Below are 23,933 nucleotides of genomic sequence, written 5' to 3' on the forward strand. Positions count from 1 at the left end.
TTAGCTTTGCTCAGGGTCTACGTAACCCACTCAGAAATAGTTTCGTCATCATTTTTACACTTCAGTATCAATCACGATGAATACCATCACAGTGAAAGGATTCAGTTTAAACCAGGGGTGTCAAACTCATTTTTTTGTTGCGGGCCACTTCGGCGTTACGGCTTCCATCGGAGGGCCGCTGCAAAATCTCAACGTTATTTATTAAGCCATGGCAATTTGACATTTTGGTACAGCAAGAATCATGATAGTTGACACACATGATTTGCTCCTGCGGGCCACATAAAATGACATGGGGGGGGCCGGATCTGGCCCCCGGGCCTTGATTTTGACACATGTGGTTTAGACCATCATATGCATTTTAGGCCATATCGGTCATTGTGTTAGATTTAGGTTACATAGTTAGAGTTGGGTATTAGATGTCTGTTCTGATTTCTTATGTTTTTTTTTATTTTTTATTTATTTTTTTTATCGTTGGGGTTAGATTCTGATGAGTAAGGTTTGGATAGGGGGTTTGGATTTGGTTTTTTCAGCGATATACCGGTAGTTAGATGGGTTACTGAGGGGATGAGGTCTTGGTTCGTGGGTTTAGTTCTTGTTTTTTTTCTAACCTCCGGCTGACTTTTTATTGACCTTGCACAGTCATCTCGCTACAGCTGAAGGTACTATTGAACCTCTGCTCAGCACCCTCGGGATGGTCAGCTGAACATCTGAGAAGGTGCCTGGAGCATGCATGCAAAACAAGCTAGAAACATGTTGAGAGTGCAAACACAACAAGGCTCGTCTAATTAGCCATGCAGCCGCTCGATATACATTTGTGGACCCCGTGTTCAAACCCCAAGACCCCATGTTATCTAATGGGTCGTTGCCAGTGAACGATTGCTCCTCTGAGAGTCTTGTTGGAATGTTTATCGCAGAGTCTTCAGGTTCTTTGCGTTGGATTTTTACCACGGTAGCATGGAATAGCTCGTTTTTAAGCTAGTGCATTGATTTCTGCTGAGGACTGCGTTTTCCATTAATCTCGCCCAACGTTGCAAAGCTGCGGCTAAAGTTCTGTGTGGTATCCCAGAGGACTTCCATTTTCATCCCCAGCTCATACCTACAGGCCATTTTATGTTTAAATGCCATCTTCCTCCGGGTTACCCTGGACATGAACACATTTTATCCCTTGCGGTTATTTTGGCCGCTCATGACTTTGAAGAGAACATCAAGAAATTGACCACTTCAGCACTAATCTGGCACTTGAAGTGAATCAAGGTGGGAAACTGTACTGCCTTTGGCGGTGGGGGGAAACCCTATGTGCTTGTTCCAATAAGTGGATTCTGTGCTGGCAGGCTGACACAAGAGAGATGAATACATTTACATTGTCTTATCTCTTGGGGGACATTTTAAGGGGTGTGGGGCTGTGGGGTTATTTGTGGTATTACCTCGTAGAGAAACGAGACTGGCCTCTGAAAATGCCTTGTGTCCAATGAAACACACCAAGCAATAGGGGGAACCAATTAACCACTCTTCCATTAAAGTCCAGTCCGCGAGCTACCGGTCGATCACGATCAACGTAATGGGCACCCCTGCTGTAGCATATCGGGTGTCCAGATATCTACCCCCTTGTTTGGAGAGCATTGGAAAAAAGTAGCATTCGTGTGCTGAAACAATGAATCATATCTGAAAACTTCAACGGACTCATACTTGGGGCAGTAACAGAAGGCTTCATGCCTTGCCAGTGAAACCCTTCCCCGTAATCTCTTGGCTACGATCGTCTCACTCTGGCTTTTCGGCTCAATCTACCTCCTGGAGTGTTCGGTGCAATTCAATAACAGCGAGTGGGGCCAGATGGAGACAATGAGCAGGAGAGAGGGACAATGTGGTGAGCAAAGCTGCGAGCCTGAATACGAAAAAACAGACAGTTGGTTGTCCTGAAGACAAAAAGAGCCAAATGGTGATATTTTGCCACGAACAGATTGGGACTGAATAGTAGCGTGACAGTGGGAGAACAAAACGGCGGGAGAACTGTGTCGCGGAGATAAGGCTTTTCGTGTGAAGGTATGAGGATCACGACAAGATGCTGTTTCTTGCACTAAACAGGCTTTTTTTTCTTGTGCTGGCGAGCGAGATGGGAAAAAATACTGGGAAAATCGCATCCATTGTTTACCTGTTTGTTTCTTTGGTACACCAACAACGTTGAAGGGTCAATGTGCCCAGCTGCACATTTAAAATGACCAATTATTCCATCTTAAAAATGTTTATTTAGTGTGTGTGTGAATATTAAAAAAATATCCATCCATCCATTTTTTTATAGCGCTTATGCTGAAGAGGGTTGCCGGGAGTCGCTGGAGCCGATCCCAGCTGACTTCGGGCGGAAGGCACACTACACTCTTAACTGGTTGCCAGTCGGTCTCAGAGCACATTCGAGACAACCGACCATTCACACCCACATCCACACCGTCACTGAGTGGGAACCGGGGCATTGGGAGAACATGCAAACTCCACACAGGAAGGCCAAAGCCTGGATTCAAACCTCTGAACTGTGAGGCGGCCACTGTGTCGTCCACATTTATATGCGTAAATCTGCTATACTGCTCCCAAGGGGCAAAGGGGGGAAATACCAGATGAAGCAGCACAATGTCCATTGAATTGATGCAAAAATGTGGCAAAAACCGTGCCCATGCCGTTTGTTTTTATCGAGAACTTTTTTTTTTTTTGTAGGGCGGTGTAATTGACTTATGTGTTAAACCATTAAATGTGAATCAATTTCAAGGATATACCGTGCATATAAAAATTAAACTCTGAATTCTCCATACAAATGCTGCCCTGCCCCACTATGGGGAAAATGTACAGTATGTTTTGCTAAACTGCCCAAAGAGCCGCAGGCCCGTTAACTTCCCGCATCTTAACACATCTGTTGAAGTTTTAAATTATACATGAATAGTCTTAAAACACACAATAACTGTACAAATAAGCAAGACGGTGTTCCGTCCCAGTGGCCGCATTTGCAACGTTGAAACGCTCTCAATTCATGACTATTTAATTTGTTTACATTTCTCGCACAGATCTTGCATCAATTGGTCTTGGAGTGCTTTAGAAAAAAAACGGTGCTAGGTGTACCAAATAGTGGAATGAAGCCTTTTTGCAGAACATTAAGAGCCACTTCAGCCATCACCAGCTGTGCTCGGGTCAATGAATGTGTCGGTCTTGGCAGTCGTAACATTTGCGGGCACCAAAGCGTGAATGTGACACTGCTGCCGTCTTGTAAAGACATTTATTTTGGTTGTTACTCTAAGAAACTGAAGTGGATGCATTTGTAGCTAGGTGGACTGGATTGTCCTGGAGGGATTCATTTTAATGGACAGTTAGGACGTTTCCATAGACATCACATAACTGATTATCCGTTTTATTAGCTGAGAATCTTTGGTCATGTATTTTGAAATCAGTAGGGTTCTTCAGTGGTTAATCTAACTGTCCTCTTGTGTTATTTATTTTTTTCGAAAACTGTGAACAATATTTCAATGGATTATTTTTTTACATTCTTTTTGAACTTACATCATCTCATTCATGGTAAAAGCCTATATAGGAGGTGGCAGTGTTTTAACACTTCAAGCAATGGATGTTTGAACACAAACGATGCACCAACACATGTAGACTCACAATATGAGAATACTCACAGGCTTATATTTTTTATTCTATTCAATACATCATTTATAGTAGCACATCTCAATGGGTCACAGTAGTTGTGAAACTCTTCTTTGTCTTTGTGTCAAAATCAGCGTATTATACTGCCTCACCGTGGCAAAGTCACACAAACAGAGTGAGCCGCAATTAATTAATTATTATGTAACTGTTTGATTCTTTATGTTATGTTTATTTATATTGGTACCTTATATGTTTTCAATAAGTAAAATATTACATCGTATGATATTTCACTGATGAAAAAAAAAACACCACAGTATTTTTTGTTGGCTTTTTCTGTGGAACAGATTAATGGCATGTCAATGTCATTTCAATGGCGAAAGCTGATTTGAGATACGGGTGTGCTGAGTTATGAAATTGGTCACAGAACAAATTTAAATTGTATCCCATGGCATCACTGGGAAAGCTTTTACTAGATGTAGAGCAAAAATCCAAATTTTGTTGCCAATTTGGTAGTTGAAATGGTACACTCGTAAAGGGGGAAAAAAAACTAAATAAAGCCCATGTTTGACTTTCAGCGCTCTTGCAAAAATATGTTTGTATCGGTTATATTAATCTCTAAAATTTTAATACCAATAAATCCCTTGACACCTTTATTTTTGGGATGGGTTAAGGGGGCTGGGTTTTTTTGTGTTTGTTTTTGTTTGTTTTCTGTTTTTAAGGGCATTCTTGTTGTTTTCAAGGCAGCCCGTTGTCGTCATTGGAGTTCTAATGCAATATCAGAGTTCACAGACACAGAGCGGCTGTGCTGACACATGGTACCTCCAGAAGATTTTCCATTTGCAGATTTACCTCAATGTCTAATTACTTTCGACTCACTCCTACGCTTGCGAATTTCCTTGCAAAAATTTGACCCGCACTTGCTTCTGTCAGGTTGTAGTATGGTTTATTCATGAGTTACGAGTACTTGGAGGTGGTTTGTGATTCTTGCTGCTGATTATGCAAAAATCACTCACACTGGCAGGTTGTGTTGGCGTGTATGTTGTCAAGCAGTTACAAAGACACCGCAAAGTCTAATTAAAGGAGACATATTTTGCTTTTTTCATAATTTAAAATGGTTCCCAAGTGTCTTGGAGATCAAGAATCAAATCAGTTTTCACTTTCTCTCTTTTTAGCCTCTTGAAAAGCAACCTGTTTTGAGGGGGCGGTCTCACTTCCAGTCTCCCTTCCCACCCTCTACTGTAGCACGTGCCAGCGCGAGAGACAAAAATACATGCATTCAACAACACCGCAGCTCTACTTAGATTCTATGTCCTTTGGTTTTCATGTTGTCCTTCCATCGCTCGACAGTGGCGACGCTTAGCCCGCCCTCGCCTTTAAGTCATGGATGATGAAACTTGCTGTTTGTACAGTACATTTGCTAAATTGTGAGCCAATACAGGGGAAAATTCTGAATAACTTTATCTTAGATGACAAGGGTTGAGTGCACATTGTGATACAAATGTGAGCGCCTATAAAAAAACAGGAAAAGCATGGATTGTATTTTCACTGCTGTGTTGCAGCACGTAATCAGCAAGCCCAATTACAAGTCTCATTGGTGTGGCAGACTGATACAATCAACAACACTGCAGCTCTGCTTAGATTTTATTTTGGACATCACACTGTGCCCTTGTTGTCTGGTCGTCATTTGTAAGTGGCGGAGCTGATCTTACCCTAGCTGCAAAGAGAGAGAGAGAGAGAAAGAAAATGTGGTTTGGGGGCCGAATTGTAACATCACAATCCTGCAACCGTATGGCCACCTCATTCGTGGAGGATGTAAAGTGAGTGTCAGGTCTAAAAGGAACACCAGCCCCCCCATTAACAGCAAAAAGCACAAATTGTGTTTTCACTGGCAGAGGCAGCACTAGACCATTGGCCGCCAAATTAAACTAGTGTTTGTGGCGCATGCAGCGGTCCCATCACCAAACGTGAGCCCGTGTCATCCAACAGTTGTTGTTTATTTAAGGATAAATTAAGGATCGTAGACCAGCCTAGCCACGTCTGATTCAGAAAATCTTTGGGGGTGGTAATTATGTTAATTAGTCCAACTGCGTCAACACAGAAACATTTTTGGAAATAGGCAACTCCAAAATATTTATTTGGTTGTTTAATCTCACACTGGATGGGTGGTCAGGCACTCCAAAGACCCAGCAAATTTGTATACAACTCAGTTTCCTTAATATACGGTACCACCTTGCTTAATAAACCAGTCTGATGTACCTAGAATGTAGTCCACAAATGAAATGATTTGATTTTCAGGCCATCCAAACTGCCTTTTAAAGGGAATGTGATAGAGTTTCGCAAGGAAATGAAGAAGTTGATACAGTGTGAAAACATGACCTAGCATGAAAAGTGTCCAGGTCAAATAATAAGACAGTTGGCTTTGGTCGTTGCTCTTTGTGGGCTAATAAAACGCCAGTGCTCCTTTAAGAAGAACAGTCGTTTCTGACGGGAGTGGAGCCATCACCGCCGGAGTTTTGTGAACACATTAATGAATAAAACATGCTTGCTCAGCAACATTAACCAGTGTGGAGGAGGAGGAAGACAACGAGGGGTAACTTTTAAAAGCACATCATTCTCGTAATGCATGCTCCATCACTCATTAGTACCCTATTGACTGTCCAACCGCATCCTCTGGATTACACACGCATTTGGAAAGAGGATATAACAATAATGGCTGATCGTTTTCGCTCTTCACATTCTCGCTCTCAAGCAGGCTTGATCAAGCGGCCACACCCTGTGAATTACCCCCGAATGTCCTTCCAGCGTGAATTGCTTGACATTCTGTGTGTCCAGTTCATCGCTCAAGCATCTATCTTATTAGCATGGATACAAAAAAGGAATGAGCATTTTCTGTTATGCTTATCCCCTTAAGGGTCGCAGGAGTGCCACAAGATGAACTGGTTGGCAACCGATCAAAAAGCGCATTTATACTACCATTCACACATCACATTGATGGAAAATGTAGAGTCTTCAGTTGACCTACTTTACTACTCTATGGTTTTGGCAGTGGTGGGCAGTCTGTCAGTACCTAAAGAAGTTCCCTCAATCCATCACTGGCAGATTCCCGTTTCGCTGGCGGACTAATGGCTGATGAAAACTTTGAAACACTAATGGAATAAGCGGTAACGGAAGCAATTTTCGGACGTCACCCAAACCATCACTAATCCAAAAAAACCAAATAAGACCTTGGCCAAATAACCAACTGCAATTTTGTCATCACGGAAGCCCAGTTAAAATAATGATGACAGAGTGACACAGCCTGAAATGGTGACGGACTGATGATGAACTAATGGGTCAGCCGCTGGCGGATGATGAATGACGGTCCGGTAAAATTTAATGATGTGCCCTCCATTATGTTTTGTAATGTGCGAGGAAACCAGAGGACCCAGGACAAAACCCTCACAAGTAACAGGAGGAGCACAATGCAAACTCCACGCAGGAAAGTCGGAGTCAGAATTATTTTGTTTTGATATCTATGGAAGACGGATCAGGTTGCAAACAAGTGAGACCGGAATTCATTGCATTTTCTAGTGCCAGGTACTGAAATCCCTCCTGCTTCCTTTGTTTTGGCATGCGAGCAAAGCATGAGAAATGGCACAAACACTAACAAAAACCGAAAAGAGCACAAGCCCTAACGAAAACCTAAGATTGACATGTAGAAAAACAAAACAAATGCTGACAAAAGCCTATAAATAGCACAAATGCTATCATAAACTTAATAAGAGGCAAACACAAACCAAATGTGGCACAAACACTCAGAAAAACCTGAAGCGGCACAAACGCTAAAAATTGTGCGAATGCTAACAAAGACCTAAAGTAGCACAAATGTAAACTAAAACAAACAAAACAAAAGTGCCAAAATGCTAATAAAATAAGAAAATGGGACAGTGCTAAGAAAAAACTAAAAGCCGTACAAAAAAACGCAAATGATAAAAAAACGCTAACAATCACCTAAATTGGCACGAATGCTAACAAAAACCTCAAAATGGCACAGGCACAACCAAAACTCCAAAACAGCGCAAAGGTTAACAACAACCTAAAACTTCACAAATGCTAACTAAAATCTAAGATTGCTTAAATGTGAAACCTAAAGAGCACAAACACAACAGCACAAAAAGAAACTTGGTCCAAACGCTCACAAAAATGAGAAACCAATTTGGAGCCAAACTGCAAAAAGGCTGGGGGAAAAGGGATCAAGTGTCAGATTTCAATTTAGTCTGCTTTTCCCCACATTTTGTGGGTGAGGCAGGATGTCTCTCTGATCATAACCCTTGTGGCCATCAAAGGCTACGGGGCGGGGGGGGGGCGACGGAAGCCAGGTGACTTATGACCACCAACCCGCCGGCATTCTGTATACCGGTATGCTTTCTCGATGATGATTGATAATGGCTGTCTAATGGCTGAGATGTTCTTTTCCAGCCCTGATTCCTTGCCTTCTTGTTCTGGCAAACGGAGCTGGGTGCTGGCAATGGGATGGGGTAGGAGGTTTTGCTGTCACTTTCTCATCAACTTCTTAAAGGGGGCATCCATTTTCTCTGCTGTCAGTGCAACATCTGTCACGAGGCCTTCTCGAGCCTCCCTCACATGAGGATGCGTAAGCGCCACTTGCAGATGTCACAGGTGGACTCGGTCGCACCTCGGTTGCACCTCTAAGAAGCTCAATTATATGTTGTGAAAATCCAATCTCGCAGTATGCGTTTTTTTTTTTTTTCCCCCCCATCAACGATATTAAGAGCCCATGACATCGAATCTGCAGGGAGACAAGATGACCCGGGCCATTTTTAAAGTATATTTGACATTGCCTATGTTCAGAGGTTGGAAAATAAATATGCAAATCTAACCTAATCACGGTTTTTGTGCTTTTTCTGAAACGTTCCCAATATGCCACAAGATGGCACCAAAGCCCTGGCTAAAAGGAAAGCTGCAAATGGTGTCCATGAAGTATGTTGAAGTGATTTATACTTTTTAACAATTTTTCTCCTTTTTAAGTCTCATCCAAAAATAATGTAAAAATATTTCCATCTGAGTGAAAATTTACATTTGGTAGGCATTGGGGATGAAACCACTAAACCTGTCTCAGAAGTGCCCTCCAGAATTTTCTGTAATTCAGACCCTAAAGCCCATTCCACGTGTGTTTTAGTAGCAATGTCTATTATGACATGACACACAAACAGTCTTCAGAAGCCATGCCTGAAAATGCACATAAAGTCTGCCGTTTTGGCGCGAAGCTGACATTTTAGAGTTGTTTCACATTCTTGTCTGAAGAAGCCAAGCCAAGAGATATAGAAAGTCTGCCACTTTAGTTTCATGCAGGCAATTTCCAGGCATCCCCCAAAGATGGAACAGCCTAAAGATTTGTCCAATTGCTCCCAAATTTGCACTACATATAATAGGCAAATGGGTAAAAAAATTATGAAAAAAAGTTGAGTTTTAATTGCATGAGGCAAGAGCTTGAAAAGCAAATTTGATGACTCAGCATAAAATCAAAAAACTCTACACATGGCGGCCACTGTTCCAGTCCATAATCAATGTGTCCTTCAATTCACGTCAGTTCGCTCTATTTTGTTAATTGGGAGATTAATGTACGGCCCTTAAATAAACCAATTAGTAAGCACGGTTGTCTTTGGTTTTTACGTTTCATGAACCAGTCAGCCAATCATCCAATTCAATCATCAGCCACTCGTGTGTTTTCTTCTATAATGTGATGAAATCGTCAATTGGGTTAGGCAGCCAATCGGGTGGCTGTACAGTCAATTCAGGCAAGCCCAAGCCCTGTGTCGCGGTGAGTCTGACGAAATCTAGTCGGAGCATCTCAATCTCACACACCAGCTCGAGTTCATTCCCTGCCAAAGAGGTGACGTTCCAGGTCCCTAGAAACGGTTTCTGTGGCCGAGGATCGGACCACCAAGGCCTTCGGGTGCCACCGAGCTCTCGTCGTACTGTGTGCCATGTTACCTCTGCAGGTTGTGCCAGGCCAGGCCCCATGGGTGCAGGCCCGGCCACAAGGCGCTTGCCACCGAGTTTCACCTCCAGCACATTTATTTTACATTAGCATATGCATATTTTACATTCAGTACATCTGCTTGCTTATCAAATAGATATTTACACGCTGTGTGACTCATGGGTTTCTTGTGTACTGCACATTCCTATTGTCAAAACAGCTGACTTATTTTAGTAACCTTCGTATTTAGCCTTTGAAATTAGCAACAAAAGGACTGAATGCACCAAAGAACCTGAGAGATCAAAGAACTAATTAAATAGGCGCTGATGTCTTTATTTGCTTTTACAGCGTCGCATTAATTGTGTTGCTTTGAATGTCACTATTGTCTGATTATGCTCTGTGAACTTTCGCCACGATAAACACCCGCATTTCTCGGGGCGTTATGTTTACACTTTATTTGCACTAAAGTTGAACAAATCTCATTAAAGTGAAATATCTTCACCAAAGCAATCATTTACAGTGTGTCGGCTGCAGCGCCGGGATTCTGATTAGAGTTATTATTACAAACAACCCATTATTAGCATTTCAATGCGGACTTTATTTTCCTGCAGACATTAACTCGCCGAATGATCTCCCACTGCACGGAGAGGCGCTTTAATGCAAATATTCCAATTTCTTTCATTTCTTGCTCCATTTGCTGGCACCTCAATGAGGATGGGATTGTGACTGGAACTAGTGAGACGGAAAGTAAACAGTGATATATATTTTTTCCTTCCAGCTGTGTTGTGGACAGCGTGGCGGCTTGAGTATCTGAGCTTATGATCCCCGATGAGACATGATTTGGTTTCATTTGTGTCAAAATCTTGATTAAATGTTAACATCTGATTTAAACATCAATGTTTTTGTCATTTGCCAACATACGACGAACATAAAACTAAGCAGTGTGTCATCCTTGAATTAGCATAAACTGGCTGTTGCTGAAAAGTCAATTTAATCATGAAGAAAAATGGAAACGCTTCAATTTCTTACAAATTTGACTTTTCTACTCTCGGCCAAGTTCCTGATTTCTTCTCTAAATCGTTTGCGTTGCTTCGAGAGATAAATATCGCCACAGGTATGACAAGATGTGAGCCACTTCTTCATTGTCGTTTTCCATAATTTCACAATGCGATACAAACACCAAATGTAAACACTGGACCATCCCTTAACCATCACAAATGAAATGTTTTTTTTACATTAAAACTTTTAAATACAAACATTAAGAAAAATTGAAAGAGCAATACTATACTTGCGGATATTGCCGTTCATCCAGGTCAAGTGCTTTCTCAGGGCAGTGAATCGATCGCAACTGCGCTGCTGTTTGTTTTTGAAAAATGTTCCCTTTCATCCGAGAAAGTTTCATCAGTTTATGCAACAAGGCTTGTTTATGACTGACCCACCTAACAAATACTATCCCCTATTCTGGGCCATTTTCTGGATTTTTCATTAAAAAAAAATAAATTAAAAAAAAAATCAATAATCTCATTAAACGTAAGAAAAAAAAACACTTTTATAAAACTTGTGAGCAGTTTTTCATAGCAAGTCCGAGAACTGATGATCAAACTTTCATCATACCATGCATGGGTAAAAAGTGTCTCAATTTAGTATCACCCATTTGTCGATGTGTTTAATTGCGGTTCATTTGGGCAAATTCCCTAGTGGATGGCAGTTAAGGCTGCGGCCCTGAAATTTGTTCAAGAGCTGCTTCAATATGGAAAAAGTCAACTTCCTGTTCAATTTCATGCATGGCTCCTTGAGAATTTTTTGTCGGTCCTGTTGTGGTAGATTCAAGGAAAAAAGAAAAAGAAAAACATGATTACAAGAGGGCCGTTTTAAATTGTGCTCTCATTCTTGATCCTTCATTGAAGCATGTGTGTATTATTTGTTCAGACAAATGGGACTTTTAATTTGTGGTGAAATGGCACATGTCTGCTTTGGGATTTGGGAACGCTATTTGTGGCACGAGTCCAGTTTCTTTGTAGTTTCACTTCCACCTCTAAAATAATGGCATTTATGTTTATGGTTCTTGTGTTCATGCAGTTGCCGTTGTTCAACGTTGTATCATGAAAGCCTGTATTGAGAAAAAAAAAGTCCTCTTTTCGGCTACACCAACTTGTTTCGTAAGGCTTTGACGCTCCGAGTGTGCTTGGACCACCCGCTTGGCTGCACTGAATCAGAAATTCCCCCCTCGCTATTCCCTTGATACGGGCTGTATGCCGCCTTGTACCACATCTTCCCCAGAAGCATCTCAATCCTTTCTGCCGTGACATTCTTTAAAAAAAAAAAAAAAAAAATCACACATTAATCATATGTTCTCGTTGTAGGCCAGAAATCCATTTTAGCTTGGCCTACATACGGACTCTTTTCAGCGTCCCCCGAAAAAAGCAAGCTGCAAAGATCCCAATGGGAAATGTGACACTGTTTACAAGACTGATGTTGTAAGGAAGGACGATTATTCCAATCAGGCTTGTCGACATTTTGGAGCAAAGTCGCTGGAAGGAACTAGCTGTGCTTCCTTTTGTAGGAAAAAAAATCAAAGAGAAAAGAAAACAGTGTTAATGTCCACCATCACAGAAGTAAAATGAGAAACTTTGTAATCGTCACAGAGATAAATGGGGGGGGGAGGGGGGGGACAAGAAAATTAACTGTCCATCACAAGAGTAAAATGAAGAAATAAATTGAAGGTTCATCATCGCAAAAGTAAGACACGGAATGAAAAGGAAATGTCGTAACTGTCCATCATCACAGACTTAACATCGAACAATACTGCAACAGTCCAATATTCACAGCACTAAAATGAGAAATAATCATAACTGTCCACAAAGAAAATGAAAAAAATACAAAAAAAAACCCCACACAAAACAATACTGTAAGTGGTAAAAGTCCATTAAAGAAGTAAAAAGAGATGACCCAAATGAGGAAAAAAACGTTTTAACTGTCCATCACCCAAGAAATAAACCAGAAAAATCTGAACATTTTAAAACTTTACATCTTAATAAGTAAAATAAAAAATCTTGACATGAGCAAACCGAGATGTTAGAGTTGATCCAGACACAAATGAAACAAAATAAACAATAAACTCTCTCTCATCACTGATATAAAAGGAAAAAGCTCTGTCCTTGCTGCCCATTATACATTATATGCCGTGAAAAGTGTTCCACCTCGTCTCAGATTCATAATTGCTGAGAAAGGTCAGCCATCAGTCCATGACCTCAAGCTGTAGCGCACTTCTGCAGCAGGACAATGATCCAAAACACATGACCAAGTAAACTTTTGAATGACTGACAAGAAAAAAGAATTACTGGTATGTCGAATGTCAATTGTCACAGAAACGTTACGAGAATGTATAGTAATTCATCAAAATGAGAACACGCATAAAAAAAAATATATATATATTGTAACTCCTAACTGTTCATCATCCCAGAAATAAAACTAAAAAGTGACATGTGTCCGCCCACATTACATTGAAAAAATATCACTCTCATTGCAAAAGTGAATTGAGAAGACAAATAACAGTCAAACAACAAAAGCGAGAAAAAACATGTCAGAACAGTTGGTCACAGAAATGAAATTAAGACAATGTATACTACTGTCCTTGATCACAGGAATTATACAAAAGAATGTAACTGTCAACCACAGAAGTAAAACGGGAAAATAAGAAAAAGGCAAGAACATGTTGGACAAGCTCAATTATTTCAGATGTAAAACGAAAGGAGACAATGTCACAACTTATCACCTAAATACAAAACAAAAACAAAAACTGTCCCATGTTATATATGTATACTAGTATACCAGAAGTAAAATGTTGCAAATAATACAAACACACAAAAAAGAGAGAAACCATAGCTGTCAAGCAGCCTAGAAATAAAACTAAAAACTGAGAAAATGTCCATCACAGAGGTAAAATGAGCAAATATCGCGTCTGATTCAACCATGACTGTAAATCAGTTCTCTGATTTCTAAACCAGTTTCCAGAACACTTTGTGGCCTGGGCATTGCGTGGAGAGTGGATGGAAGAAGCCCACGCGTTCGCGAGGATCCGGCTACATGTGCACATGCTGGAATTCAGCAATGGAAATGTCCCTATCACGCTCGAAAGAAAATATGATAGAGGAGACGACCGACGGGATGGCAAACAATGTCATCCCGTCACTATTATTTTACCAAATCAATACTGAATGACTTGGGGCCCTAGCGACAAATGATGGATGATATTTTATTGTAAAAGACACAAAGCTTTTTTTTTCCCCCCGCCAGAAGGTTTGCGACATTTCGTTTTTCATGGTCTGTGCCTCGTGTTCGCTCCCAGTCAAACAATCTGTAATTGACATTGAAATAAGAGTGCATGACGCATCTGCATTGCGCCCTCCCGTTTGATGTTTACGCCCGCCGGGCTGCTACGTTCTCTAATCAAACTGTCGCCCGCTAAATGTTTTGGCGCGCTGAAGACAATAGTCGTTTTCAAGTGAGGTTCGCCCGCCTTTCCGAAGCCGCCGCCGCCGCTTTGAGCGGTCCTGCCAGGGGCTGTGGGCGCTCTCGAGCTCGCTCGCTTGCTTTTCGCACAGCCACACGCAGCCTTTCGAGACCATCAATTATTGAGGCTGCCAGTCTCCTTCAGGGACCTCTGGAGAAATCAGCATGATGAATGAAATCAGTAGGCAGTGGTGAAAAAACAAAACAAATGCAAAAATGGCTACTTCCAAAGCTGGAGTCCCTGAATTAGGTCTGAATGATTAATGGCATATGCAATAAGATCGAAAAATAATAAAACATGATTTGTTTAAATCATATTGAAAAATATCATAATAGATACAATACACTGCAATATTTTTAGCTATAGCTGGTGATATGGATAAAGAAGTCTGAGTGATAATTACAGGATTTGCAAAATTGATATAAAATGCTGCTGGATCTGCGCTGTACTAATGCAGTATTGATGTCTAATGCTGGTGGTGTCGATACTGTCACCTGAGAGACATTGCATTGTGAGATCGAGGTCTTATTCTGATGGGTCACAATATCATGGCGAGAGAGATACATCCCCATATCATTACCAAGGCCGATGGTGTCCTTGCTATACCTAAAAGCCGCTTTTCCATTGTACAGGTTCTATCGCGAAACAACCTGATTCCACCCTGTGTGGTCACTTTTCCATCACGTGGAGTAACAAAGGAACCGCTTTTGAGAACCTTCTCCGAGGTGGTTCGAAAAAACAAGCCGAGTAAGACTGTGACATCACTTTTATCTGATTGCGCAACAGATGTAGACGTTTCTTGAAGCGATAAGGTTTTATATCATTCGATCACATGATCTTACGACATTTGATTAGTGCTTGTTTGTAATGGAGATTCAATGACGGCCAGACCGGCCAATTGGGAGTTGAGGGGGTGCAAGGCAAGCCATTTTCTGAAACCTTGAATGGACAAGCGGCTGAAGAGAAAACAATGCTTAACATGTACAACACAATATTGCTATTTATTGCTGATGGCTTGTATTTTGGTCTGTTGTATCCTGATAAAACCCTTGCGATATTGATATGTAATGCTGCTATATTGCTATTGCAAGAGATAACATGTTGTGATCTCAAGAGCTAATTGGCAGGTTGTATTGACACTATACACTGAGAGATAATGACGCGTCCAAAAATCCATATCTGAAGCTGGTGTATCGATGCTGGACTCTGCAGATAATGAATGATACGTCTGGCGTTCTGATATTGTACCCTGCAAGATGTTCTGTCACAACCACTATGTTGCTGGTTTATCAATAAAGTACCCTAAGATGTCAATGGGATTATATTCATTCTGACGTCGAATGCATTGCTTCACGCAGTCATCTGTCTTCACCATCGTTTCCACGCAGACACCGTGTCCTTCTTTACTGAAGAAACATCAACGATTTAGCATTGATAACTAGTTCAATACACAGACCCGCGTCTGTCTTTTCATTGTTATCATCTTGCTGAAGGACAACATTCAAAACACTGCAGTCCAGTTTGTAAAAGGGCATATGCAAAGTTATACATTTTATTCTGAATCATTTTGGGTGTCACGGTAATGGCAGGCCATTATGTTTCAAGGTTCTTTAAAGTATATTGGAGAAGAAATGATGCACTCAGGGAACTTAATGGAAGTGGACGAATAAAGAGTTCTCCTTTACCATAACGTAAAACCCCTTTTTGGACATTTCACGGGGAAGTAGTGGCACATTCCTAATTTTTCTTGGCATATTGAAGGATTCACATTACTTGTGCAATCTTCTGTTTTTCAAGATGATAGTACCTCACCAAGGAAGAGAGCAAAGATGTTGCCACAGTGGGGCTGGACACAGGTTACTCTGATTGGCCAATTGTGGACTGTGTTGCATTTTTTCCAAACACTTTCTTTTGTTGTTTCCAAACACTTTCTTTTGACTGTAATAAAAACATCAGTCTGGTGTGATAGGTTAACACCTGACACAAGAACACACACAAAAAAATGATGGCTGGGTGCATTCTTCGAATGGTAAGCTTTGTTTCAATACATTGTGCACTTTAAAAATCAAAACACATTTCTTGTGTGATGCTAACCACAGGAGGGTTAAGGATAGTTGCCTTCCAATGCAAAAGTTTGCAAGATGTCTAATATAATTTTCCTTTGGGAAAGTATGAAAATAAATCCATATTTTAATGAAAACAGTGTAAAAGAAGTATGTATGAAAACAATGTAACCCTTTGTCTTAAATGCTGAAAATGTGTATTTTTATTTAGCCTATAATCAAATAGCTGTGTCTGGAGCCCTGCCCGCACGTCTGTTGTGTAATTTAACAACCAGTTAAGTCTTATTTGAGCTGCTTGTTTCCCAAAAGATGCCTGTCAGCAAGTCTTTCTGACTTCTGCCAAATTGTGATGCAACAGTGTGGCTAATTTACAAAATAATGCTCTCAGATTTTCTCTGTACATGACTTAGCAGGTATCGTAGCAGGTATCTGACAATTTGAAGCGACAACCGAACAAAACTGATCTGAAACACTATCATGAGCCAAAAAAGTAAGCCGAGCTGCAGCGATTGACGTTATCTAACGGTTATCGGTGTTTGCTTCTTGTGAGCAGGATTTAATTATTCAGCAAAGTTGTCTATGTGGCGGTCAGTCGGCTGCATTTGGTGCACACGCGGATCAGACAATTATTCAGCGAAGTTGTCTATGTGGCGGGGAGTCGGCTGCATTTGGTGCACACGCGGATCAGACAAGTAACTGTTTAGTGTCGTACAGCAATTTGGTGATGAAGTGCTTTCTCGAAGAATGCAAATCAATGCATGCTTTCTGTCTTTCGGGGGGTCACATTTTGGGCTCTCCCTAGCTCTGCCCCCTAGATGTCATAGGAACACTGTTCTCTTGATGGCACACCCCAAAGTGCAAAGTAGATGGAGCACTGGGTGAGTAACTGCTCATTTGCATGATGCAGGACCTCCCCCTGAAAACAGGCTGATTTAATTGACACTCATCATACAAGTTTAAAAAAGAAGTTAACCACTGTTTACAGTAAAAAGTTACAAGTCTTATCTTTGCAGATGTGTGTGAATAATCTTTCGAATAACCCTACATAAATAAACACTTCCCTCATGGGCTTTGCCGGTAATAGAATGTGACAAAGAGCGAGCCTGTGTGCCTTTTTAATAAGATGCCAGGTGACATCATTAACTCACATTATGCTCCAAACACCACCAACCAACCAAGACATGCAAGTTTAAACACCATGGACACCTTTTCGCAGCGTTAGCGCCTTGTTTGGCTAATCCCAACGGACTGGTGCCTGTTGCCAAATGAGCGACAGTACATTGGAGCTATAGGCTATGGGTATGGTTTTAAATAAGGACCAGACTGTCATGAACAGTGAAGGTGTGGAGGAACGTATAGCCAGTTGCTTCATTTAGCTGCTCGCAGCACCTTGTCTTGAGGCAGCAGCTTGTTTGTACTGTATGTGTGTGTGCCTGAAAATGGATTTCCGCCCACCCATCCGTCTGTGTGTGTATTTCTTTAACTCTTTATGACGGTCTCCTCAGTTCGTCTCCACATACCTATAGTGAAAAGACACCATACAGCTACAAAACAGTTAACACGTTTGATGTACTACATAAAAGCATATTGCTCGCCACAACGTCCCCTCTCACCTGAGGCTGAACTGGGCTGTGTTTGTTTACGGACTTGATGTGTGGCTAAAGCGCAAGGCAGTTACATTCCTGCCCATTAATACATAGGTTCTGGAACCTGCTACTCTTTTGTACTGTACCGCAAAATCTGAATACAGATGTGCCGTATCAATTGTTCCACACCAAATAACTTGTACGGCAATAATGGGATGCTTTGAAAAGGCAGGCCCAACCTGTTGAGTGGCGTGGAAGTGAGCATAGGAGCATGGACAGATGGTCGGCTATTTACTGGCTTTAGAGTTAGCCAACAAGTGTAGAGTGACGGCATCAGTTGAGGCTGTCGGCAGGCCGGCTTAGAATATGCCGTGTTTACTCTGCTTTGTTACTGTGTGTTTGATAAAGCGATGAAAAACCACCTGTAGCTGTTTTCATCCTCCCTCTATCCTAACCACCTGTTATGGATTACAATTCATTTTAACCAGCGGTAGTAAGCCAGCAATGTTTACTTAACCTTAGGTGTGCAATAGAGTAACTTAAGACAGTTACACTTTGCAAAGGCACATTGCACTTTTAGTCTCTTTTATCCAGTGACAAATTGACTGGCCAGACTTTGGCCCTCTTTTCGTGGCCAGTCGAGCACACAGGCTAACTTAACTGCGCATGGGTGGATTTTCTTTCTTTCTACAATATTTCAGAGGGTTTGATGCATGCTGATGTCATTTTTATGAATGAAATATGATGAAATACACTCCACATGAGTGGAGTGCAGAATCTGTCTGCCTACACATGGATTAAATCCACCAAAATTGCGTTACACAACCTGCGTCACAACTTTTACTTGGTTTCACTTGGTCACAAGTCCAATCTACTTCTTGTGACCACATTGCCAGGTGCGACAGGGCCGAAAGGCCGTCGGCCCACCGAACGCCCAACGAGGCGCACGGCAGTCTGCCAAATTGCCAAACATGGTTTAGTCGATTTGCCCTGGCACCAAAATTAAGATTTTTACGCCAAGCACACATGCACCTGTCTACGAAAATTGGGGGCTCTGTCTTTTGTGCATTCTTTCCACCCGTCTAGTGTCTATTGCTATGTCATTCTGCAATAACAGTGTCGCAGTATAGTTAGACATCACCCTTCATAAATACAACCAAACAATCAGCGATTGCACTGAGCCCGGGAAAAGCGATATAAATGAGGCCTGTAGCTCAAGATGGGTACCAGGGGAAAAAAAAAAAACAAACAAATGAATTTGTCATTAATGAACCACAAATACTGGGGCCTCACAATATATTATTTTTGGAAGTAACATACGTGAATTGCTGTTACGTATCCTGGGAATGCAATAATATGTGTGGCAAACAACAATTGTAATAATGATAAAATGGTAAACACTTCTGTGTAAGTTACTTTTTCAGCGTAAGAACCTCAATTGCCAAACATGGTTTAGTCGATTTGCCCTGGCACCAAAATTAAGATTTTTACGCCAAGCACACATGCACCTGTCTACGAAAATTGGGGGCTCTGTCTTTTGTGCATTCTTTCCACCCGTCTGGCGTCTATTGCTATGTCATTCTGCAGTAACAGTGTCGCAGTATAGTTAGACATCAAACTCCAAAAATACAACCAAACAATCAGCGATTGCACTGAACCCGGGAAAAGTGATATAAGTGAGGCCTGTAGCTCAAGATAGGTACCAGGGGGAAAAAAAAAAACAAAAAAAACAAATGAATTTGTCATTAATGAACCACAAATACTGGGGCCTCACAATATATTATTTTTGGAAGTAACATACGTGAATTGCTGTTACGTATCCTGGGAATGCAATAATATGTTTGGCAAACAACAATTGTAATAATGATAAAATGGTAAACACTTCTGTGTAAGTTACTTTTTCAGCGTAAGAACCTCAACACAACGAGACCCATTTTCAGTCGGCAGGGTTGTTTGTTGACGGCAACGTGAAACCGCCTGGCGCTCGTGTTAGCACCCGCATGGGAGGAAAAAAAACATTAAAACATTGTGCGCGTGAAAAAGCATTTTTGCACATATGTGCTTCTTTTGTCAACCTAATGGCCCATTTGGATTCATTTTACATGGCTCATCTCTCGGTGGATTCACTTCATTTTAAAGTTACACGATCCCACTGAAAGTAAAATGTTCCACTTGATCCTCAGCATTCACATGCTGTTTTTGAGGGATTACCAGTACAGTATACACTTCACGAACACTTACTGCTTGTTTCATAGTCAAGGTTTTCTAAAGCCAGAGCCTTTAAATTTGCCTCAGAGTTGCAGCTTCAAATTAAAATGGCCGACTTTCTATTCAATTTCATGCAACGGTCCTTGGGACATTTTCATGTGTCCTGTTATGGCAGACACGTCTAACAAATTTCATGTGAACTGGTGAAACTGGGGTATTTTTTTCCTTATTTTCACAGAACAATCCTCAAATTGATCATCAAACTCAATAAATTTGTTGGCTTGGTTAAAAAAAAGCTTTTTGTGTTTGAACGTTCCGAGCATCCTTGAAATGATCATTGCATTGTGATGCCACACTAGCACCCCCAACCACTCCACCCCGGGATAGTTTAAGAAAGACATTCTATCGGGGGCACCTGATTGGGGCCATTTCGATCAATTCCCAAGTCTTGAGTTTGTCATGACACGAGTCCTTGCAATTTCCTTGAAATGACTGCTTCGAACCAATATGGCCAATGTCCTTTTTAATTTTGAGTAAGGGTCTTTGAGACGTTTTGGTGTGTCCTGCAATGATTGACATGTCCACCCCAATTTCATGTTAATGGGTGAAAGTGGTGTGCTCTTTTTTCCATTCCAGGGAGAAATAAGGAGTCTTTTTTTTTTTTTTACTGCAGGTGCAGATATGTTCTGAACCCCTAAAATACATGAATATACACCTCACCCAAAAAAGAAAAAAAACTCTCAGTAACTCCCTGGGCCTAACATTGTACAAAATACCATTCATACTGTAAATTTCTGAGAAACATTTTCATGTGTCCCGTTATGACAGACACGTCTAACAAATTTCATGTTAACTGGTGAAACTTGGGTATTTTTTTCCTTATTTTCATAGAACAATCCTCAAATTGATTATCAAACTCAATAAATTTGTTGGCTTGGTTAAAAAAAAAGAAGCTTTTTATGTTTGAACGTTCAGAGCGTCCTTCAAATGATCATTACATTGTGATGCCAAACTAGCACCCTCAACCACTCCACCATAGTTTAAGAAAGACATTCTATCGGGGGCACCTGATTGGGGCCATTTCGATCAATTCCCAAGTCTTGAGTTTGTCATGACACGAGTCCTTGCAATTTCCTTGAAATGACTGCTTCGAACCAATATGGCCAATGTCCTTTTTAATTTTGAGTAAGGGTCTTTGAGACGTTTTGGTGTGTCCTGCGATGATTGACATGTCCACCCAATTTCATGTTAATGGGTGAAACTGGTGTGCCCTTTTTTCCATTCCAGGGAGAAATAAGGAGTCTTTTTTTTCTGCAGGTGCAGGTATGTTCTGAACCCCTAAAATACATGAACATACACCTCGCCCAAAAAAAAAAAAAAAAACTCTCTCAGTAACTCCCTGGGCCTAAATTTGTACAAAATACCATTCATACTGTAAATTTCTGAGTAGCGTCCCTCCAGTGATGATCATTCATGTTGCTATCCGATGTGACACAGCATACGTTGAGAGAATGATGGCACGCATTGCCAGATACTGTGTATGTGCTTGGTGTTTGTGTCCCTAAAGCATCGCTATTGCTAACGGATGTGTCTCTGTTTGCCTTTCAGACTTGTTCAGGGCGGCAGCCGTCACGTTGATGTTCCTCTTCTTCTAAGGTAAGTTTATCTCTGGATAAAAATGCTATGCTGCTGTAACACATGTATTTGTGTTTGGTATTTTTCGGTACAGTACCGAGTTCCCATGTGGAACATCCTGTATTCGGTCAGGAATGGGAAGTGAAATTGTCTTGCACTCTTTCGATGTACTCTGTAAACGAAACAGCCTCTGACAAGCAGATGCAAATATCAAACACCATTTGCGTTATTAGAGCGATGATTGACATGTCCACCCAATTTCATGTTAATGGGTGAAACTGGTGTGCCCTTTTTTCCATTCCAGGGAGAAATAAGGAGTCTTTTTTTTCTGCAGGTGCAGGTATGTTCTGAACCCCTAAAATACATGAACATACACCTCGCCCAAAAAAAAAAAAAAAACTCTCTCAGTAACTCCCTGGGCCTAAATTTGTACAAAATACCATTCATACTGTAAATTTCTGAGTAGCGTCCCTCCAGTGATGATCATTCATGTTGCTATCCGATGTGACACAGCATACGTTGAGAGAATGATGGCACGCATTGCCAGATACTGTGTATGTGCTTGGTGTTTGTGTCCCTAAAGCATCGCTATTGCTAACGGATGTGTCTCTGTTTGCCTTTCAGACTTGTTCAGGGCGGCAGCCGTCACGTTGATGTTCCTCTTCTTCTAAGGTAAGTTTATCTCTGGATAAAAATGCTATGCTGCTGTAACACATGTATTTGTGTTTGGTATTTTTCGGTACAGTACCGAGTTCCCATGTGGAACATCCTGTATTCGGTCAGGAATGGATGCAAATATCAAACACCATTTGCGTTATTAGAGCTAAATTGTCACAGTCCCGATTTTAACTGTTGCACTTTTCCCTGTTGTGAATCCCCCCCTTCCTCCCAAAAAAAACCTGCAGGTGCAGGTATGTTCTGAACCCCTAAAATACATGAACATACACCTCGCCCAAAAAAAAAAAAAAAACTCTCTCAGTAACTCCCTGGGCCTAAATTTGTACAAAATACCATTCATACTGTAAATTTCTGAGTAGCGTCCCTCCAGTGATGATCATTCATGTTGCTATCCGATGTGACACAGCATACATTGAGAGAATGATGGCACGCATTGCCAGATACTGTGTATGTGCTTGGTGTTTGTGTCCCTAAAGCATCGCTATTGCTAACGGATGTGTCTCTGTTTGCCTTTCAGACTTGTTCAGGGCGGCAGCCGTCACGTTGATGTTCCTCTTCTTCTAAGGTAAGTTTATCTCTGGATAAAAATGCTATGCTGCTGTAACACATGTATTTGTGTTTGGTATTTTTCGGTACAGTACCGAGTTCCCATGTGGAACATCCTGTATTCGGTCAGGAATGGATGCAAATATCAAACACCATTTGCGTTATTAGAGCTAAATTGTCACAGTCCCGATTTTAACTGTTGCACTTTTCCCTGTTGTGAATCCCCCCCTTCCTCCCAAAAAAAAACAAAACTTCCTTTGAAACACCTGGGATTAAAGATTGAAATATTTAACAATCACGTCAAATGTGTATGACTAATATTCAGGAAAACATATTTCTCCTCAAGTTTGAATTTATCACAATACTTCCATAAAAGGCGGCCCAGTGGCTCCAGTGGGTAGCGCGTCGACCTCACAGTGTAATTCCAGCTCTGGCCTCCCTGTTTGGAGTTTGCATGTTCTCCCGGGCCTGCATGGGTTCTCTCCGGGTACCCCGGGTTCCTCCCACATTCCAAAAAACATGCATGGCAGGCTGATTGAACACTCTAAATTGTCCCTAGGTGTGAGCGTGAGCGCGGATGGTTGTTCGTCTCTATGTGCCCTGCGATTGGCTGGCAACCGGTTCAGGGTGTCCCCCACCGAGTGCCCGAAGACGGATGGGATAGGCTCCAGCACCCCCCGTGAGGATAAGCGGATAGGAAAATGGATGGATGGATGGACTTACATCAAAGTTCAAAATAATTTGGGTAGGTGGACATTTTTGGCAATGGTACAGGTATTCAAACATAGAAATCAGAGGAGAAAAACAAAACAAAAAAATAACACCATTACAAATTCAATTCCGATGAAGTTAAGACATCGTGTTAAACATTTTTCAGAAAAAATCTGAAGTTCTAAATTAAATGACAGCATTTTTCAACAACAACAAAAAAAAATTCAACATTTTTGCACAAATACATCGCTTTGTGTGCTCTTTACTTATGGACTGAAAAAGTGTGTTTGGAGGTGTACACCAGAAGCTGACAGGAACTTTGCTTAACCAGGCTATGCTTTTCATCTTCAACTCAAAACGTGTCTCTCTCTCTCTCTCTCTCTCTC

The 23,933-nt window shown here is 41.3% G+C and overlaps 1 protein-coding gene across 2 annotated transcripts in view; it reads left to right on the forward strand.

Moving 5' to 3' along the window:
* lingo2 (leucine rich repeat and Ig domain containing 2) overlaps nt 1-23,933 on the forward strand; it is a 204,907-nt gene that overhangs the window by 22,640 nt on the left and 158,334 nt on the right. Inside the window, exon 2 of one of the 2 annotated variants that reach the window (XM_019884033.1) lies at nt 21,586-21,633. The gene's annotated coding sequence lies outside the window, so the exon portion shown is untranslated. Of the gene's footprint in view, nt 1-21,585; nt 21,634-22,800; nt 22,856-23,933 lie in introns of those variants that run through there. The other variant, XM_019884034.1, reaches the window with a different exon arrangement.

Source organism: Hippocampus comes, unplaced genomic scaffold (genome assembly GCF_001891065.2).
Source record: "Hippocampus comes isolate QL1 unplaced genomic scaffold, H_comes_QL1_v1.1 scaffold156, whole genome shotgun sequence".
Classification (NCBI taxonomy): Eukaryota; Metazoa; Chordata; class Actinopteri; order Syngnathiformes; family Syngnathidae; genus Hippocampus; species Hippocampus comes.